At 36.4% G+C, this 18,257-nt stretch overlaps 1 protein-coding gene across 8 annotated transcripts in view; it reads left to right on the forward strand.

Moving 5' to 3' along the window:
* Positions 1 to 18,257, forward strand: part of LOC120633608 (trithorax group protein osa-like) — a 164,887-nt gene that overhangs the window by 90,465 nt on the left and 56,165 nt on the right. Inside the window, exon 1 of one of the 8 annotated variants that reach the window (XM_039903849.1) lies at positions 13,787 to 14,104. The exons of the other annotated variants lie outside the window; for them this stretch is intronic. The gene's annotated coding sequence lies outside the window, so the exon portion shown is untranslated. Of the gene's footprint in view, positions 1 to 13,786; positions 14,105 to 18,257 lie in introns of those variants that run through there. 8 annotated transcript variants of the gene reach the window in all.

Below are 18,257 nucleotides of genomic sequence, written 5' to 3' on the forward strand. Positions count from 1 at the left end.
TGTTATAAAAATTTAAAATTGCATATAAAAAATTTCGGAACCGACAGAATTTGAACCTGCGACTCTCGGGCAATCGCGGCCTGAGCGCTTTAAACTATTAAGCTACGGCTCTCCTACCTTCCTGTCGGTACCGAATTTTTTTTATATGCATTTTAAATTTATAAAATTGATAATTCCTCCAAGTGCAGGTAAAAACACTAATAAAAATTATAAAAATATTCCGTGTGTTTACTTAAACAACCCTGTTGAAAATAAAAGACCGACACGTCCATAGTAACTACGCTACGCGACACGTACCTAATAAAGTAACAGGAGCCACTCGATTTTAATTTTGCATGTGCTGTTAGGGCTGTATCTGATTTATTTCAGTAAAAACTATGGCAGTGGTTTACTCAAAACTATTAGCGTTTCGGTTTCACAGATAAGTCTCAGAGACAGTTAATAAAGTACCGCTAAAATTTGTGAATTATTATTTCGGTTTTCATTTACACCGTTACACGTATATATATTTTTTGCATTCCAAGTTAACTATTGACTGCAATCTGGCTGCGATAGTAAAGGGCTAACCTGTAACGGATATGGGAGTTACATTATGCTCATACCCCTAATTAGTTTCTACGCGGTATTGCACCGGAACGCTAAATAACTTATCTGCACGTCTTTGTCTGTTGATTGGAAACTAGCCACCAGTGGCGTCCATATCAAACATGCAGAGGAGCACTGCGTACCCAAAAATTTTTTTCAATATCTCCAGAAGTTTTTAAACGCATGATTAATTGTTTCTTAATCAATAACATCTTTATTTATTGATATTAATAAATGCATTGTCGTGTTGAAAAGTATTAAACGGTGTAGAGCTTTTTATGTGACAGGTGATGCCTGACTAGTGGCAATAGTCAGGTGATCAGGCATCGAGCATAATGCAAGGCGTTTAGCTCTAGAACATGTTTTATATATGTTTTTAGTATAACCGGTTATATATATTTATTATAATATTATAAATGCAAAAGAGTGCTTGTTTTTGGACACAGTGCACTGTACACAATAATGTCTTAATGAGGATTATATAAGTTTTTAATTCAATGTTTTACACTAAATATCGTAGTTCTTTATGTTTTCAAAGTCAAAGTAACCAAACTATTTATTCATTGCGGGTTACACCGCAGGCAGCAGCTAGTGGTTGATATAATTTATACAACCCGGTGGTCTAGTGGGAAGCATGTTTGACTACGGATAAATCCGGTCCAATTAATGCCAAAAATTAGAGGCACAGTTAGAAGCATCTAGATGCTTCTAGGTTCAGCGGTGTATTTTGTAGGTACGGTTCGCTGTTACTACGTGTCGTCTAACCGCATGCACCGTCGACTGCAGCGACATAGCTCCTTTTTTGTGGAGTGACAGGTGAATGTTAATGAGACCTATCTCTGATGACTCGCCGTTTTTGTTGCTCGAATAAAAGCTAGGCAAGGTATGTTGTATGTGTAGATAGCTCTTTTATGTTTTATTGTAATGATTATGTTCATTAATAAGGACGTAACTGCTCTGTTTGGAACTGCCTCGTTGGTTGGGTGTTTAACACGACCGGCTATTACGAGGTCCTGAGTTTAATTTCCCATTTGGGCGTTTGTAAGCTTCCGTCAATAAATTCGCAATACCAGTATTGTGATATACCCTGCCTCGAAGAGTATGTTAAGTCCCGACAATTATCACTAAAATGTGATTAGAAGCTGCCTTATCCTAGTGGGTAAGACTTCAGCCTCTCTTTTAGGGGGAACCGAGTTCAATCTCCGGCACGCACCTCTAATTTTTTGGAGCTATGTACATTTTAAGCAATTAAATATTACTGGCTTTTGTAGTGAAAGAAAAAAACATCGTGAAGATACCTGCATGCCTTCTCAGGCATATACAGGTTTCCCCACTCAGGAACTCACGTTCATTATGGTGACAATAAGAGCACTCGCGGCAGCAGAAGCTTTTCACACTCGTGGGTTTTTTTGCCGCTTGTGCTCAGTGCTTCTCATCGACTATCTAGATGTTGTCTGATGGACTCCGATTTTTTGGTTCGGGGTTTACCTCTCCATCAACGTGGACGCAAATTGTCCACTCATCCTTCATGTCGTGAGAAAATTTTATATCTATAGGTGTAGATAAAAAAAATGTAGATATCCGGCCGCTCAAGAGTGCGTTACTAACTAAATGTGTGTTTGTAGTTCATAGAAAACAATAACAAAGCAGTTGACTTAAGCTTGTTATTTTAAAATATATTGTTATCTCATTTATGTAACAAAATTATCTCATAGCTTTTAATGATAACTGGCATCACCAGGGCAAGGAAACAATAAAATTATAATTAAAATTTATCATCGAGTCACTTCAACAACACTTCAAAGCTACATCGTTCTGTCAAACACAACCTGTCAGGAACGAATTCTTTAAATGACTAAACTCAATACTAAACAATTTTAAGGATTTTACAAAGTAAAATAGGAACTATGCTAGTAACTGGTAGTTATTTAAATGCACGGTAACACCTGCCAAACATAATCACATCAGTTTCGAATTTTATAATCTGTAATTTATTTCGGGATGCCTCTTGGCATCTCTCCAACGGGGAAACCCCCACCAATTTAACAGACGATTTGATAATTATGGATTTTTGTGTGTGTGAGTGTGTGTATTTGTTCTAACATCTAAAGCGTTGTTGTCATAATATCTAACGCGTTGTAGTCATATTGTAATTTGTAAACAAACGAAGCCGGTGTTTTACTGAGATGGAACTCTAGTTTGTTTTTGTTTTACTCACATCTTTGCCTGATTAGTGTAATCTACCTCACCAATATTTATGTCGGAACTTATATCTATAGTTGTTAATATAACTAACACGATTGTAGTCATTTTATTTAACAGTTCTAGTTTGAAAGATTTAGACATAACAGACGACTCCAGTCTTGAACTGATTATGTTGGAAGCCTCCCACCAGGCAAAGAATAGCAATAAGATCGTCGAACTGTAATACAGGTTTTTACCTAAATCAGGGACAGTAGATTTTAAATGGCACCATTACATACATTTATTACATACACACCAATATAATTTGTGAGGCACGCATTTGTTTGTATTATTTGTATTAATATTATAATAATAATAATAACTACAACTCTCTCGTATACTTACTTGATAGAATCGTCCTATCGCGAAGTTGTACAAACTGCAACCATAAGAGCTGCCATCCTGCATATGGAAAAGCTCACAAGATATGCCGATATATGCCAGTAACATAATAATGTGTAAAAATATATCGTTAAGGAAGTTCTCATTGCAAACGAATAATTAAACCTTTCGAAAATAAATATTCAAGAGTTAAAATACCTACGATAAATATTTTATTGCTCACCACAGAAAGAGCTAAAAGAAAAGAGCAAATAAATATTCATTAACTAAATTTGAAGCAGACAATTACGTAGTAAATAGGTATCTAGGTGAATGTTACGCCGTAAAAGCGGGTTTTGTAAAAGATACGTATACGTAGTTGTTATTTGTATATTTATAGTGAAGTTGTCAAGGCACAGGCTTCCTGTTCGAAAGTGAGAGTCCCAAGTTTGTCGGGAGCACGCTCCGAGTCGCGACCGACATTACGGATTTGTTTAGGTCCTTTATGTATAACTAGACTAGAAAATTTCCGCGACAGTGTGCGTTAAGTGACTTTCACACTCACTCACGTGTAAACGCGGCATTAGACGTTTCATCTGCAGTAAATTATTTTAAACCTACCACGCTAAAGAGGGTGTAATCAATTTCTAATGCTTTGACTGTCAGTTTGTAAGTGCCTGCATGATGCGTCATCGTATCTCTGAAACGGATAAACCTTTTTCAATGCTTATTGAAAGGAGTGTTTAATCGCGATTGTTTGAAGCTGTTTCAAGAATATCATTCCAGCAGTTGCAAATGCTCAAACTATTTTCTTAAACCTTGTGCTAGTTAGTTACTTTGATACAATAATTGTGATCGGATTTAAATAGGATGACTAAGATAATATGAAAACCTTTTTTATTTTTCGATGACGTCGTTTGATTTTATTATTGTTCTTACGTTGGCTTCATAAGCAACTAATATGACAGTCAATTCTTACTTAACGTAATATGGTCCTACGCATAGCTCTCCCTTATTGGAGAGAATTGAGTTTGAAATCTACCTCTGCTTTGAGTAACGAGATACCGAGATCACCAAGTGAAGTTGCTTTCAAACAACCTTGATCCGTTATCACACCATTCTGTGCGATCTGACGGTGTTGAAATATAATTGATACAAAAACCTTATTTAATGATAAAAACCCACACATCGTTCACGCATCCTTATCTGCCAACCCTAATTACGACCCATATAATGAAGGCCTTGACAACACAAAACGGCATTCAGCTCGCTCTTTTACCGTATTCTGATAACGGCCACGCCCACTATTTATATTTATCTACCTTAGAATGTAATCATCCAAAGGCCTAGTACCCGCCACATGCACATAGGTCAGGGATTTGTTTATCGCATCAGCTGTTTCGGGCCCCCTCTCGCTTGTTATGGTATGTACTTAGGGATTGTTTGATAAGTGCGACATTTTTTTTTTACATTCCTTCTACTACAACTAGTACAACTATCACTGCAATATCACCTGGTGATAAGTGATGAAGCAGTCTAAGATTACAATGGGCTAATCTGGTCTAAAGTGTATGGCACTTTTATCTACACACATCGCCAAATTAGCCCCAAAGTAAGCTTAGCTTGTGTTATGGGTACTAAGATGGCTGATGAATATTTTTTATGAATAATATACATAAATACTTATAATATACAAATAAACACCCAGACACTGAAAAACTTTCATGTTCATCACACAAACATTTTCCAGTTGTGGGATTCGAACCCATAGCCTTGACTCAGAAAGCAGGGTCGCTGCCCACTGCGCCAATCGGCCGTCAAAAATAATACCATATTGTTGTTGGTTTGATAGTAACGTGTGTGTAGTTTACGTTGTTAACGTTGTTTGATAGTAAAGGTAATGTGTGTGTCTTTTACATCTGATAAAGTAATAGGTGACCGAATTTACGAAACTATACGGAATATAAGTTATATTACAACAGTGATAGCCTAGTGGTTATAACAGTTCGGCCTCTCTCTAGGGGGGCTGAGTTTGATCCCCGGCACGCACCTGTAACTTTTTGCAGTTCTCAAAGACTTGGGTGAATGCTACCAATCGATCTACACTTGGCCGTAGTAGCGAGGTACGGTTTGCCCGTACTTCGTAGTGGTCCGGTAATGGGTTATTGTCGATGATAAATAACATTCGAATAATGTAAGCAGATATAACTTTTTAGTTTTGACACTATTTTTATTACTCTTTGTGTTTTTGGAGATAAAGAGAATGCGACACTGTGATTCAGTGAATTCCGATGTATATAAGACTAAAAGTCAGTCACAAGATTGGTACTTACTAAATTACGACGTTTTTTTTGTTTAGTCATGCCCTTTCTGTTTTTTGTTATTTTTGTTTGGCATATTACTTTAACTGCTTCATTGGTATAATCGTTAGTATGCCTGCCTATGGAGTTCTCGAGTTCGATTCCCGGTTAGTGTTCAAAATTACAAGGTTTTTTGATATATTATATGAATCTACTGTATTATCCACCCTTTCCCAAGGCCGCCAGTTACGGTTATTATAGAACGTGTAATGATTGCTAAAACCCGCCCATAGGTGCAACGTGGTAAGCTCTAAAACCCTCTCTGCTATGAAGCCTATGCACATTTGTGGGGCATTGTAAGGAGGATGATGATGATGAATGATTTCCTTGTATGTGCACGACATATTTAATAAATAAATATTTAATTTAAACACGGAGTCGTGAAACGTCGCGAATTAACGCGACAAAATAACATAGAGCTCCCGGATGTTTTCGCCTACCTGCATTCGTTGTTACAAAAAAAATGTATATTCATTTCCCAGGTCTGTAGGCCGAGTTGAAGCATCTTAAGAGAGGGGGGGTCTGCCTTTAGATAATAAATAACGAGTGCAACGATTGCGACCGCCGCCCGAACCGGGGATAAGGGGGTCTCAGGGAGGGGCCGACCATTTTAATGTCCCGACGCCAGACTTTATATTAAACATTCGACCTTGACAGTGGCCTACATTGACACCGGGACACGCACACACGGCCATTTCACACGAAAAGAAAAGTTCATTCAGTTCGGCACTCGCTACCTACTACACTATACTACTATAAATAATAGTCACGTGGCCGAAGAGTTGCTACATGATGTGGCTATTTTTATTCTTATCTTGTGCAACCTTGTCAATGCCGCCGCGGCAGGCGGGTATTTTGAAATTTTTTTTTTCTTATTCGTTTCAACGCTTAATTAACTCTTTTATCTTTTGCAACCCGCTTCAATTTAAACGATTGTTTGTTTAATGTTGTGCTTACACAAAAACACACAGGTTTTATATATAACGTTATTTTACACAATCGATAATTAATGTAAAATAAGTTAATATGTTGTGTATAGTTGTGCTTGACTCCATAGACTTTTATAAAATTCCAACTTTTGAAAGTGTTGTTTTTCATCGTTCGTACATATTTTTAACACAGTTGTGAGGTGATTGTTATGATTACATATGAAAAACCATCCAGTAACTACCCGTTATCTTTTGCCGTTGACAATATTTGAGCATAATGTCATGATGTACAGACAGACAGACTGGGGTATGCCTTAAGAACACTATACCCAAAATAAACAAAAACTTTAAAAATTAAAAACAAAAGGAATTGGAATTCTAATCTCTACTACCTACCCCTCTTCAAGTTCCTCATGATGTTTTCCTTCAGCATGAAAGCGAGTGATATGGGATTGATTAAACCCGTAACTCCATAACTTGATTCCGGGGAGCGAACTCGGTTCCCCCGAAAAAGAGGTTAGAGTCCTTACCACTAGGGCGCTACGCTCCGATCTCACTGCTCACCATAAATTGGAAATGATTTATTAGAATGATATGTGATTATCGTACAGTCAATTTTTAAAACAATCAGTTGACAATAATTGTTGCATTGAAGTGAATGTTTAAATTATTTAACAATTTGCCGTACCTATTATTGGTAACCTACACTTACATTAAAGTATATCAAAGCTAAATACCTAAATAACTTTGTGATTCTATGCGGTCTCTCGCTAACATTAACATTATTAATATTCTAACTTAATGGCCTGAGTCTCCAGCGTTTTTTGCCGCCTTGTTATGATAGGCCACGTTTTCCATTACATCTCTTGACGTAAAATTTTCCGGTTTCGCGCACATTCTAAGTGTCTCATTAATAAACAGAAAATGTACAAACTAATTTTGCATCATTTTAAACTAGATTGGAAAGGCTGAAAAATGTGTTTTTCTTTTTAACTTGTAACTTTTGGCAAAGTTGGTAGATATAAAGTGAAGTATTAATTACTTTTTCCAAATAATTAAGATTTTTTTATTTATCAGAACTTAATATATGAATGCCAAGATTTTGTTAGTCTACAAGGTGAATGAGTAAAAGATACATAAAAATAAACATTAAAAGCAACTTGATCGCATGAATCACTGACGTCATAATTTACTTAATCATGACGTCAGTAATTCGCGCCGTCTCGCCGGTCGGGAGTTTGCAAAGCTTCCCACTTTATTGATAAACTTACAATTCGCTCGGGCCAATTATGTAACGTTAAATGAACTTATTACAGCGAAATTGTGATTGTGTGCATCGGAGCAATGTGGGTCAGTGACAAGAATGGAGGCAGGGTCGAGATACCATTGACGTATTCTTGCGTAACTGCCTTATTGTCTTGCTGCCCAGATGAATACAAAAGGAGTCTCATCTCCTTGCATGCCGAGATTACTTTTAATCTCGGAAAAGTAACTTTGAAAACTAAACACAGTAAGTCCTAATTTCGTTGAGTTGCATTAACTATCAGATATCAGAGATAAGAAGCAATCAATTAAGAAAGATCTCGCAATAAAGGGATTTTTTTATTTCTTCGTTGATAGTTACGAGAAAAGTGCAGTTCTCTTTGAATAACTATTGGGAAAAATTATTTAAGGAAATCAGTTTGACATTTAGGTCAATGAGAACGCGGTGGGTCATGAACCGAGTCAAGGTTGATATGCCATTGACATGTCTTGCTTTCTTACGTAACCACATTTCTTCTCACTTGATGTTCCGATAAGAATATAAATATACAATAAAGTACGTTGTTCTTTACCTGAATTGAATGAGCAATATTTTGAATTTTAATTTAGTTGTAAATGTTTGTGTCAGTAACGAGATTATTTTTTAATGGTATTATCAATAGGTACGTACTTGGGCGTTAAACTCGCACGGTTTTTTTAAATTGCAAAAATCACTATATATATTTCGATAAACTAAACTAAAACGGACTAAACTTTGACGCTTACCATATCTCGCTATTTATTAATTAAATAAGAATTATCAGTTCATTTAAAATATCTGGCATAAATCAAATTACTGTAACACTTGATAAAAATACTTTATAATATATATATATATATATATATAATATATATATATATATGTGTGTGTACAAGCTGTAGTTCGTTTAAATATCCACGATTTGTAAGACAACGCTCGACGTATTCTTGATGCCAAGATACATAGAGAATTTAAAACAGTTCACATCGTCTTCGTCCAAATGCCGTCTTACACTTTGTTGCATGTCTGCTTGAAAATCTTTACTTATTTTTATATAGCAGATACATTCTATTTATATCAACAAGCCTTATAGCTGGTTTTCCTTTATGGTATTGCTTTAAAGTTTTCCGACGCAAACTTACGGAGCCCTATTACTAAACCTTCTAGTCAGTCGGTCCGCCCATCCACCTGTCTGTCCGTCACGGGACTGTATCTAATACATCGAATATTTACAGAGTTGAAACTGTCACAGAGTGTGTAACAAACAAAAAATAAATTATTTTTTTTCAAATTGAAAATTTAATTTTCAAAAAATAAATTGAATTATTATTTTTCATTAAACTAGTAGGAGCTACGTGTTTTTTTTTTGTTTTCGCTTGATATTTATCTTGTTTAAACTGTGTAGAGTTTTATTCTGCAGTTTGTTAAGGAAGGATTCCTTCTTCTGCTAGTCCAACTCAAACTTTGCAGGTTTTTCTATTTCAGTATCTAACTTAATCGGTTTTTCTCCTTCCTCCTTTGTATCTCAAAGATCGCTGAAGACTATTGTACTTTTCATTTATAATATTATAATAATGAGCTGAATAATCTCGTAAAGAGTAACGATTTCCAATTAAAAAACACACTAGCAATCCTGCTTTATATTTCCAAATTTGTGGTTTCACCCGAGACTATTAAGTTATAATATAACTGGCTTTATTGGGCCAAGATAAATATAGTGCCAATTATTTTTTTCCTTTTAAGTGACCCGAGGAATAAAAGCAAGGTTGGCATCGTGTGCAATGTTATAACTTGACGCGATATTGGTTCTGTGTAGGTAGGGTTACCAGATCTCAAGTAAAAGAATTCCTGATAAAACTTCAAATTAAAAAAGTTATCTTACATGTAAATTTCATGTTGAAACCTGAGTATTTTTAAAAATTACATTCTTACCCTATTGAATAAGAAGATAGATAATGAGACTTTTCTTTAATACTGAAGTCAATACAAATGTTTTTTTTTTAAAGCTAATAGAAAGACCATGGTCGACCATAAAACATTCATCTAGTTCGCCATATTGTTTATGGCTGTAACAATTTCTTGATAAAGACTAAAAGATTTTTCGGGATGTCGTATTGCCTATTTGATAAAAAAGACAAATAAATTGACATCAAATTTATAGAAATAAGCTCATTAGGAGCAATGCTACGTACCAAATTACAATTAAAATACACGCATAGAATTTTAAATGTATCCTGCCTTTGGGTTTTTTATTAATGCGTACTAAAAGTGAACGAAATTTGAACGAGTGACTCCATAATTATAAAGTAATATGTAGAATAGTTTTTTGAATACGCATTTCCCTTACCAATTTAAACTCTCCTCATAAACCTGCCATTACGTTTAAATTTAGAACGTCCGAGTAGGATTCCCATCATCTGGTAACCCTAGGTACGCTGTACAGGCGGGTACACGGGTTCTGCTTGCAGGTGTTCGGTGTCACTACAAAACTGGTCGCGCATCCGGTACAAGCCTCGCCAAGCGCTCGACAGATGGCGTAACTGGCTAGCTTTACGATTATATTGCTGGAATAAACTCGACTTAGCTTCAGCTTTTATAACTCTGTGCAGCGCGGTAATTAGCATTAGCTGTGCATTTAGAAATGCTAGGAGTTATAATACTGTGCCTTAGATAATTTATATGAATAGAATATTATTACTATCACACTAACATCTTACGGTACTATGTACACAAAAAAAACCTACAATTGACTTCATTACATTCTCCGGTACTTATGCAACTAATAGCAGTATAATCGGGGCCCATGGAATCCGTAAACACGCTCGCTAACCTACTAAAACATATTTCTTTTATTTTGAGCTCGCCATCGCAACACCCCACTGCCTGCCAGTCGACTCTACAGAACAGGTTTCTAATATAGTCTACAGACATGCCAACTTGCTATTCCAATTTAAGTCGGCCGACTTTCTCGATCGTCTGTAAATGTTTTATAGATTGCCCGTCTCAGCCTCCCGTGTATTTACTACTAAGGAAGACAGCAAATTTTTTCTAGCGTGTAAGTCGGCCCGGACGCTGCCTCCAACTCAATCATTTAATTATTTAGTAGGGAACGTTTTTAGGCCGTCGCAGGGACAGGTCAGCTGGATCCTGGCTAAACCAGTGCTTTTTAAGTTCTTGAATCACTTAGTTTTTCTTAGAAGACTGATTTTAAATTTGATTTGTATGGTTCCAATTTCAATGATAAATATAACATTACAGGATCACTGTCTAGATTGGAACGTGATGGCAACCGACTTGTTGGCATATCTGTATCTGGTTTATATCGAAAATTACGATAAATCCGCCGTTGGTGTGCCGTTGCCGCTTCAAACCCTCCGCATATTTTCTTTAAAATCAACTTGAGCATGGGCGAATCGTCTGTTACGATTTTTATTGAATGCGAGTCGCTTTTATGTGTTCTCGGAATGCCCATCTTGATATTTTATTTTCCTTAGAAAATAGTTTATTTTGATTTCCCCTTGCTGCAAGTTGTTTGTCACATTTTTGTCGGATTATGAACTTGGGTGTCTCCACAGCTGTAGTTTGTTTTTTTACGCTTTGGTAAACAACAACAAAAAGCGAGGGTGGTTTTACGAGTGTATCTCGTTTTATTTAAGTTACTCAGTCTCATCATCTTGTTAAATAACTTTTAGTCAACCGTAATTCGCCCACTTAAAAGTAGATTTAAAATATACGAACTTGACATAAATTGTCAATTGTCATTTTCATTGAAAATTTTCTGGATAAAAACTCTGGATCTTAGAGACAATTTTTTTCTGACCATACAAATAGCTCAGATCTGCTAGGCGAAGAAACAAAGCTTGACCCCAGTCAAGCGTCATTAGTATGCCATTAATTATTATCGATAAATACCGATTATGATAATGCTCGCGCGCAGACCGATGGGCGTCTTTTGTATTACGTTCCGGAGGCGCCGCCTTGGCGCCCGGGTCCATCCAACCTCGCATTATTTAGATTTTTTATCATCTACAGCTTACGGCTTACCTCTCAGCCGTGCAAGGCTTTATCTTACTCCCGCTGTTTTTTCTATCCTTTAGTAATAATTATTCTGATAGAGTTTATTAGATATCAAGTATTGATTTAGTTTCTTTAGTTTTTATAGGCATATCATAAAGTTCGACGCAATGGCAAAACCTTATTTTGATCATGTACATGCCTTAACATGCTCAGAAATGACTGTAACCTTCTCCAGATCATCATGAGGTGAGGAGGTTGACGATTTAAATAATGGGTTAATATGACAAATATTCGGAAATGGTGATATCAAATAACTTTTGTTAAACTATTTATTTCCCTTGGCGAAGGGAAGAAGTTCTAAATAATATTGGGATTGAGGCCGTGTTAACAAAACATATGCTCGTTTGTTACGCCGTCAATAATACGGTTAGATTTTGCTATCTGAATCTTTATCTTTTCCTTGCATTAGTAGTAGCAGTAGCCTGATTGAATTAGGAATTATTTTATATTATAAGTTATAGAATATAGTTCTATCTACAATCCTTAGACGGTTTTTATCAATAGTTAACTGTTGAGCTAATCATTTCCACAATTGAGTTGTTACTTAATTATTGCACTGAGAATATGGCTTCAGTGTAACTAAAATTTTTAGTTCTTCTAATAACAGTAAGATTGGTGTCAATTCTATCGTACGGAAATCACAAAACTAAACTAAATCGTCATATTTAAAAAGAGTGCTAATTTTAATAGTAGTAGTGGGGTTTTAGTTTCAGAGTTCGTCCAGGGAAGTACTACCGCCATGCTTATTTCTGCTGCCAAGCAGCATTTCTGAGTGGAGGGCGTGGTTGCCGGTATAATTACTCAACAAATGAGCCTTAACACATACACCTCATTTTGATGGAGTGTTTCGCTGTTTATAAGCGATACCCTTCCGCTTAGCTGCCTTATTACTACGAAAAACGTAGATTGAAAAGGACAGCATTACTTAAAGACATGCCAGTTTAGTTTCAGTTAAGAGATTTGGTACTTAGCTCCTTTATTGCATTAAGAATTAATATTTGAAAAGCTATTTACAACTAAGGCAGGTATATGTTCCGTTGAGATAAATACAAAAAAAAACACGCACATAAAATATATTCAGCGCGAATACAACTGACCCGCATTTCCAATAGGCCATTATTGTATCTACCGCAACAGTAATGAGATGCATAACATTATATCAATGTACGTATTTATATGACCATCGCACACAATCCGATCAATATTGCCTAATTAATTTGTTGCTGCGAGTTGCGGCGCTTATTGCTCTCAGTGTTTGTGATGCTGTTTAGGTTTAGATCAAACACGGCGTAACGCCCGAAGCTGCGGTTTTATTTCCGCTTCGTTTATCTAATTGTGACTAATACATTGATAAACGGATTTGTTTGTACGCGGACCGCTATTGAGTTTATCGTAAACGTCATTTATTGTTTATATGATGCTATAAATATGCGCGAAGCACTATCGTTTATGATTGGTTTTTTAATAATGTGAACCTATTTTAAATCTGTTTTTGTTTATTTTATTAATGAGTATATATTTACTAATTAGTAAACTAATACCGCGAATCGTTGTTTCATCCTTTACCTACCTCCGAGGACCATTAACATAGAATGATCGAAATCTGATAATTCTTAGTTCCGAGATATCACTCGAATTTGAAGATCTGTAAAAAGACTGAGCAAGTCTGAATTATCGCTATAGAAATATAATAAAAGCTAGAATAATGTAATCAGATGAATTGCCAACGCATAAAGTAAAGCCATAGCAGAACTAAGCTGATTTGCCATGTACGTGGACACAGCGAGTAGTAGGCGAGTGTGCGCGCGAACAAATAACTGGTCGAGTGTTGGGTGCGTGCAGCGCTGGCATATCGCGACCCCCCGCTCGACTCGGCGTGCCCTCGCTGGTTAGGTATCGCTATTGCTATACATATGGGTCGGAGCCGAGCAGCGGCGGCCGTCGCAATATCAGCCCGGTGAAATCGCTCGCCCGCCCGCCTCGTCGCACCGCGCGCCTCGCCTGCGCCAGTCGCTGTGCGCCAACTGAAACGCGCGCACCGCTAGAGATCGAGCGTACTCCCATTACATCCACACCACGACTACCCACCATAACTCCACTCCGCTCCCTCGTGTGTTGCGAGCCGGCTCATCCTCTCGGACTCGTCTCCCCGACCCTAAACTGTCACATAACTCCCATTGTACCGTGTTCCCCTCTGTGTGTGTGTTCGTTACTGTGCATGTGCGCAACGGACTCTAATCTGTGTATCGGTGGCATTCCAAGAAGGATTCAAGACGGCCGTCATCATAAGGCTGCCTGCGAACACAGTAAGTAACGCGGCCGTATGACTCCTTAATGTAAAATGGGACGATTGTTATCTACTGTCGATTCGCGTCTGTGTGCGTGTGTACGGACCGCGCCTGTGAGTGTTTGCGTGACATCCGACCGCTGCTGTTTCGCCTGTGTGCGTTAGCTCAATACTCGTGGATTCTATTTTGCGGCGGTGTGACTAGATGTTTGTTTTTATTATCATATGACCGGTGACTGTTGGAAACTTGACGAGAATGTTTCCTAAATTGTGAAAATATACGATGTACAGTTCTTTTAACAATTTTTTTTACACTTTTTTTAATCGGATTTCGGTTAGGTAACCTATCTATGTCATTAATAAGTAGTTACTAATTGGTTTAGTAACAGTACCTACGGCACTGAAGTATTTTATGTTGTCGTTATAGAGGTTTTATAAGTTTGATTTGCCTTTCAATTCGAAACACTGTAGCAAATATACCGCTAGGCGGTATCATTTGCCGTCGGAAGCAGCTATAGGCGTATTTGTGCAGCTTTTTAGCTTTATCTACCTACCTTATTGATCATATATCTAGAACATTTGTTTTTATTTCGCTTAGTTATACATTTTCACAGCACTTTATATTAATAAATCACGATATCATTAGGATATTTTATGCATATTAATTTCTTAGTATTTGAATGACTTGCTTATTGTTTATATTATTATTAAAATTATCATTTATAAAGTACTTAAAACATTTTTTAAATATGTTATGACGCAATTTAACGTTTTAATCTTAAAGATATTAAAAAAAACAAGTAAACTTATGAAATATAATAAAATTATCATTCTCGTTTCTTCTGACACCGAATCTTATACAAATGTGGCGTTTGCAAATCTCCTTTAGGAACCATAATCATATTTTTGCCTGATGCAAAATTGGTGATAGTAATTTACTCTACTAGTTCGAAATCTGACTGAAGCGTAAATAATATTTTCTTAAGAGTATAATTTACTACAAGGATATACCTTAATTTGTTTCAAGATTAAAGATATACATATGTACATGTTTCTAGCAGGAGACTCGTACTTTGAAGGCATCCATTATCAAATTTGGTTACACAAAGAGGAAAAAAATAATATTAACTTTTAAAGATGAACAACAATTACTAGTAATGACAAGAAGAGGTATTCTATGCTAATTCAGATGTTGTGTGAATGACTGTCTAATGAGTTTTTTTGGAGGTTTCTTCTCAGTTGAATCAACACACCGGATCGAAAGGCTATTGTAAATTCATTATCAATGCGTACGTTTTTGAATTGTGTCTGTTTTAAACAACGTTTTGAGTAGAGTATTCGGCACTCAATACCACTACAATACAATCCGCATATTTTTTTCTGCCAGACTTAGCAGCACATGATACAAATAAAGGTGTTTTCTGTTTTAATTATACATAGCGTACATCTCGGTCATTATCATTAATACTTATGCCCTTAGATAAAGTTTTCCGGAACATAAAAGTCACGATGACGTTAGTCAACCCTTATGTTTAGAGGGTCATCTGTCATTTTATTTGTATGATTTGAGAATCCCCATGTGAAATTGCCAAATCAAACTATCTTCGCGATCATGTTTGTTTTTACAATGGTTATTATGATGGATTTATAGTGTTGTTATAAGGTACCTAGGTCGGTATTCTTCACGCAACCTTATTGGAGCATCATTAAACCCCTAGATCCTTTTCTCCTAGAGAGATTATATGTTCCAATCTGTAGGACAATATTTTGTATGATTATGTGCCTACATGTACCTGATGATGTAGCCTAATGGCATGCCTTAGAGGTATCTTTTCGTTTTGATTATAAAGTAGACAAGGCTAGTTAAAAAGAGGATATGTAGTAGAGCCTTATAAGCATATTAACTTAAAGCAGAAAACCTTTTTGCAGAATTTTTCCTGAGATCTTTTAGAGAAATAATTACAATGTTATCACAAGAAATACTTTTTCCTTTTTTTTGTTTTATACCACTACAAGTTAGCCCTTGACTGCAATGTCACCTGGTGGAAAGCCACCTGGTGATGATGCAGTCCAAGATTGTAGCGATTTTATCTGTTAGACAATTGCAATAAACCCATACCTCTACTTGGTTTCTACGCGATATAGTACCTGAACGCTTAATATCTTAGCGGAACTTCTTTGTCAGTAATACGGAATGACAACCATAACATCAGCTGTATTTAAGGTTGTAAGGTTTACAAATCGTGTAACGGATTATTTTGGCAATAGCAAAAAGGTGATATTGTAACAATAATTCACGTGTGTTCACACACTCATATATAGTAAATGCGATTTCAAGTTATCACAATTAGTTAGGGTTGTAGATATTTATTTACTTGACATTGAGAACTGGAATATTTTATTTGCAATTATTATAATTTCGGTAGGACATGGCGAGATATCTACGTTGTACATTTTAAACGGTGAAAGAAAGTGTATGTGCCAATGAAATGACGTCAATATTACAGTCCTTGCCTTTTTCAATGGCAGAAAGATTAAAGTGTTAGCATACGCAATGTAGGTATTCGGTTGTTCTTATCTTAATAAGATGAACAATCAAGAAAGCTTCTGCTTTAATTTCTTAGAATGTAGATAAAGTAAGGGGGAAAAACTTTCAGGGGTTTACCCCTGAAAGTTTAGTATCTTTATCTTTTGTGTTGAAATGATGTATGGAATGCATTAACAACAAGTGTATTAACTTTATTGTACGAAAAAGTTATTTGGTACTAGCTATCACGTCACAACAACTAAACTTAACAATATACAATGCGAGAGATCTTTACGCAGTTTTAAGTTTCTTCTACAAGACTTTCAAAGTTTATATCGCTATTGCAAGCTGATATGTTATCAGAAGGCTATATAAACTATCACTAGGAAAACTAATTAATCCTGTTTTCCGAAGACTTGTTAATGTGCTGTCTGTCATTCTACAGGTACCTAACATATCGGTACTAAAATAGTTGAATTTGACGACAGCTTTCTTAATGGCAAACCACTAATAACACAGTGTGTGCGTGTTTATTGTGTTTATGAGAGTGATTATTTAATACGATCTCACGCTCTCGGCCCAGCGATAACATAATGTCCTAAGTGCCTACAACAAATCGAACCGAACGCTTTTATTCGTTCGCTGTACCGAGTCCGCGCCGGTGGAAAGCGGCGTATCGCACATTCTTCCGTCTGGAGGCCGTTTATACAAATTATACCGATGTTACGTATAGTCGTATAGCTATTTAGGTGGGCATTATTTATGTTCTCTAACAGTCGTGCGGTTGTTTTTGTGTGCGTGTGTGTGTGCAAGTTAAAATCGGAGCAGTCAGCTGGTCGCGCGTGTGTGCGTTACGTTCTTCGGGAAACACCTTTCGATGACGTGAGCGAGCTTTGTTTAATTGGACACTCACATTGTTCCCTCGTTTTTTACTCCATATTTTATTCACTTGGCGGCGCTCGAGCGGAATGCCGTTTTTATTTTTTTTCAATTGCGAATATTCTCTCTCTTCATTTCGGGTGAAGGGTTGATGGCGTGATTGTCAACCGTTTCTCACTTTTACCTGAAGCAAAGTTCACAATTTGTATGCTCGCAATGGTAGTTTCGTTTTCGAGAATCAAAACACTTCAACGTCGGTGCAAAATTGAACTTATCTTCGTTGTTTGCAAGCTCTATATTCATAGAAGTTTCTAAGGCCAGCTCTATTGTTGATACTTCGGGTACAATAAAAATCAGTGAAACAGTCTTTCAGACTCTTAAGGACCTGTTTCACCACTTTCTGATAAGTTTAGGATAGCTTATTCACATATTTTCTGGCATAACTTGCCAAAAGGTGGTGAAACAGGCCCTTTGATGATTAATATTCGATTATTTTTTTCACGACGTTATAGTGCTAAGTTTCGATAAGAACCAAGAATTGTTCTAAAGGTACGGATTCTTGATTCGCCATAACATAATAGCACACGCTTAATTGGAAAGGGGCAGTGATAAATAGTATTCCAACCTTTCAGGTAGGTTAAGAATACGAATTGCAACAAGTTTTATTTACGCAGACAGTTTAAAATCGCTACTCTTCGCGAGTTCGCACCCATAATCATAAAGCAGTCTAAAGTTTCTAACTTCACACTTAGCGAGCAAGATAGAA

This window comes from Pararge aegeria, chromosome 22 (genome assembly GCF_905163445.1).
Source record: "Pararge aegeria chromosome 22, ilParAegt1.1, whole genome shotgun sequence".
Taxonomy (NCBI): Eukaryota; Metazoa; Arthropoda; class Insecta; order Lepidoptera; family Nymphalidae; genus Pararge; species Pararge aegeria.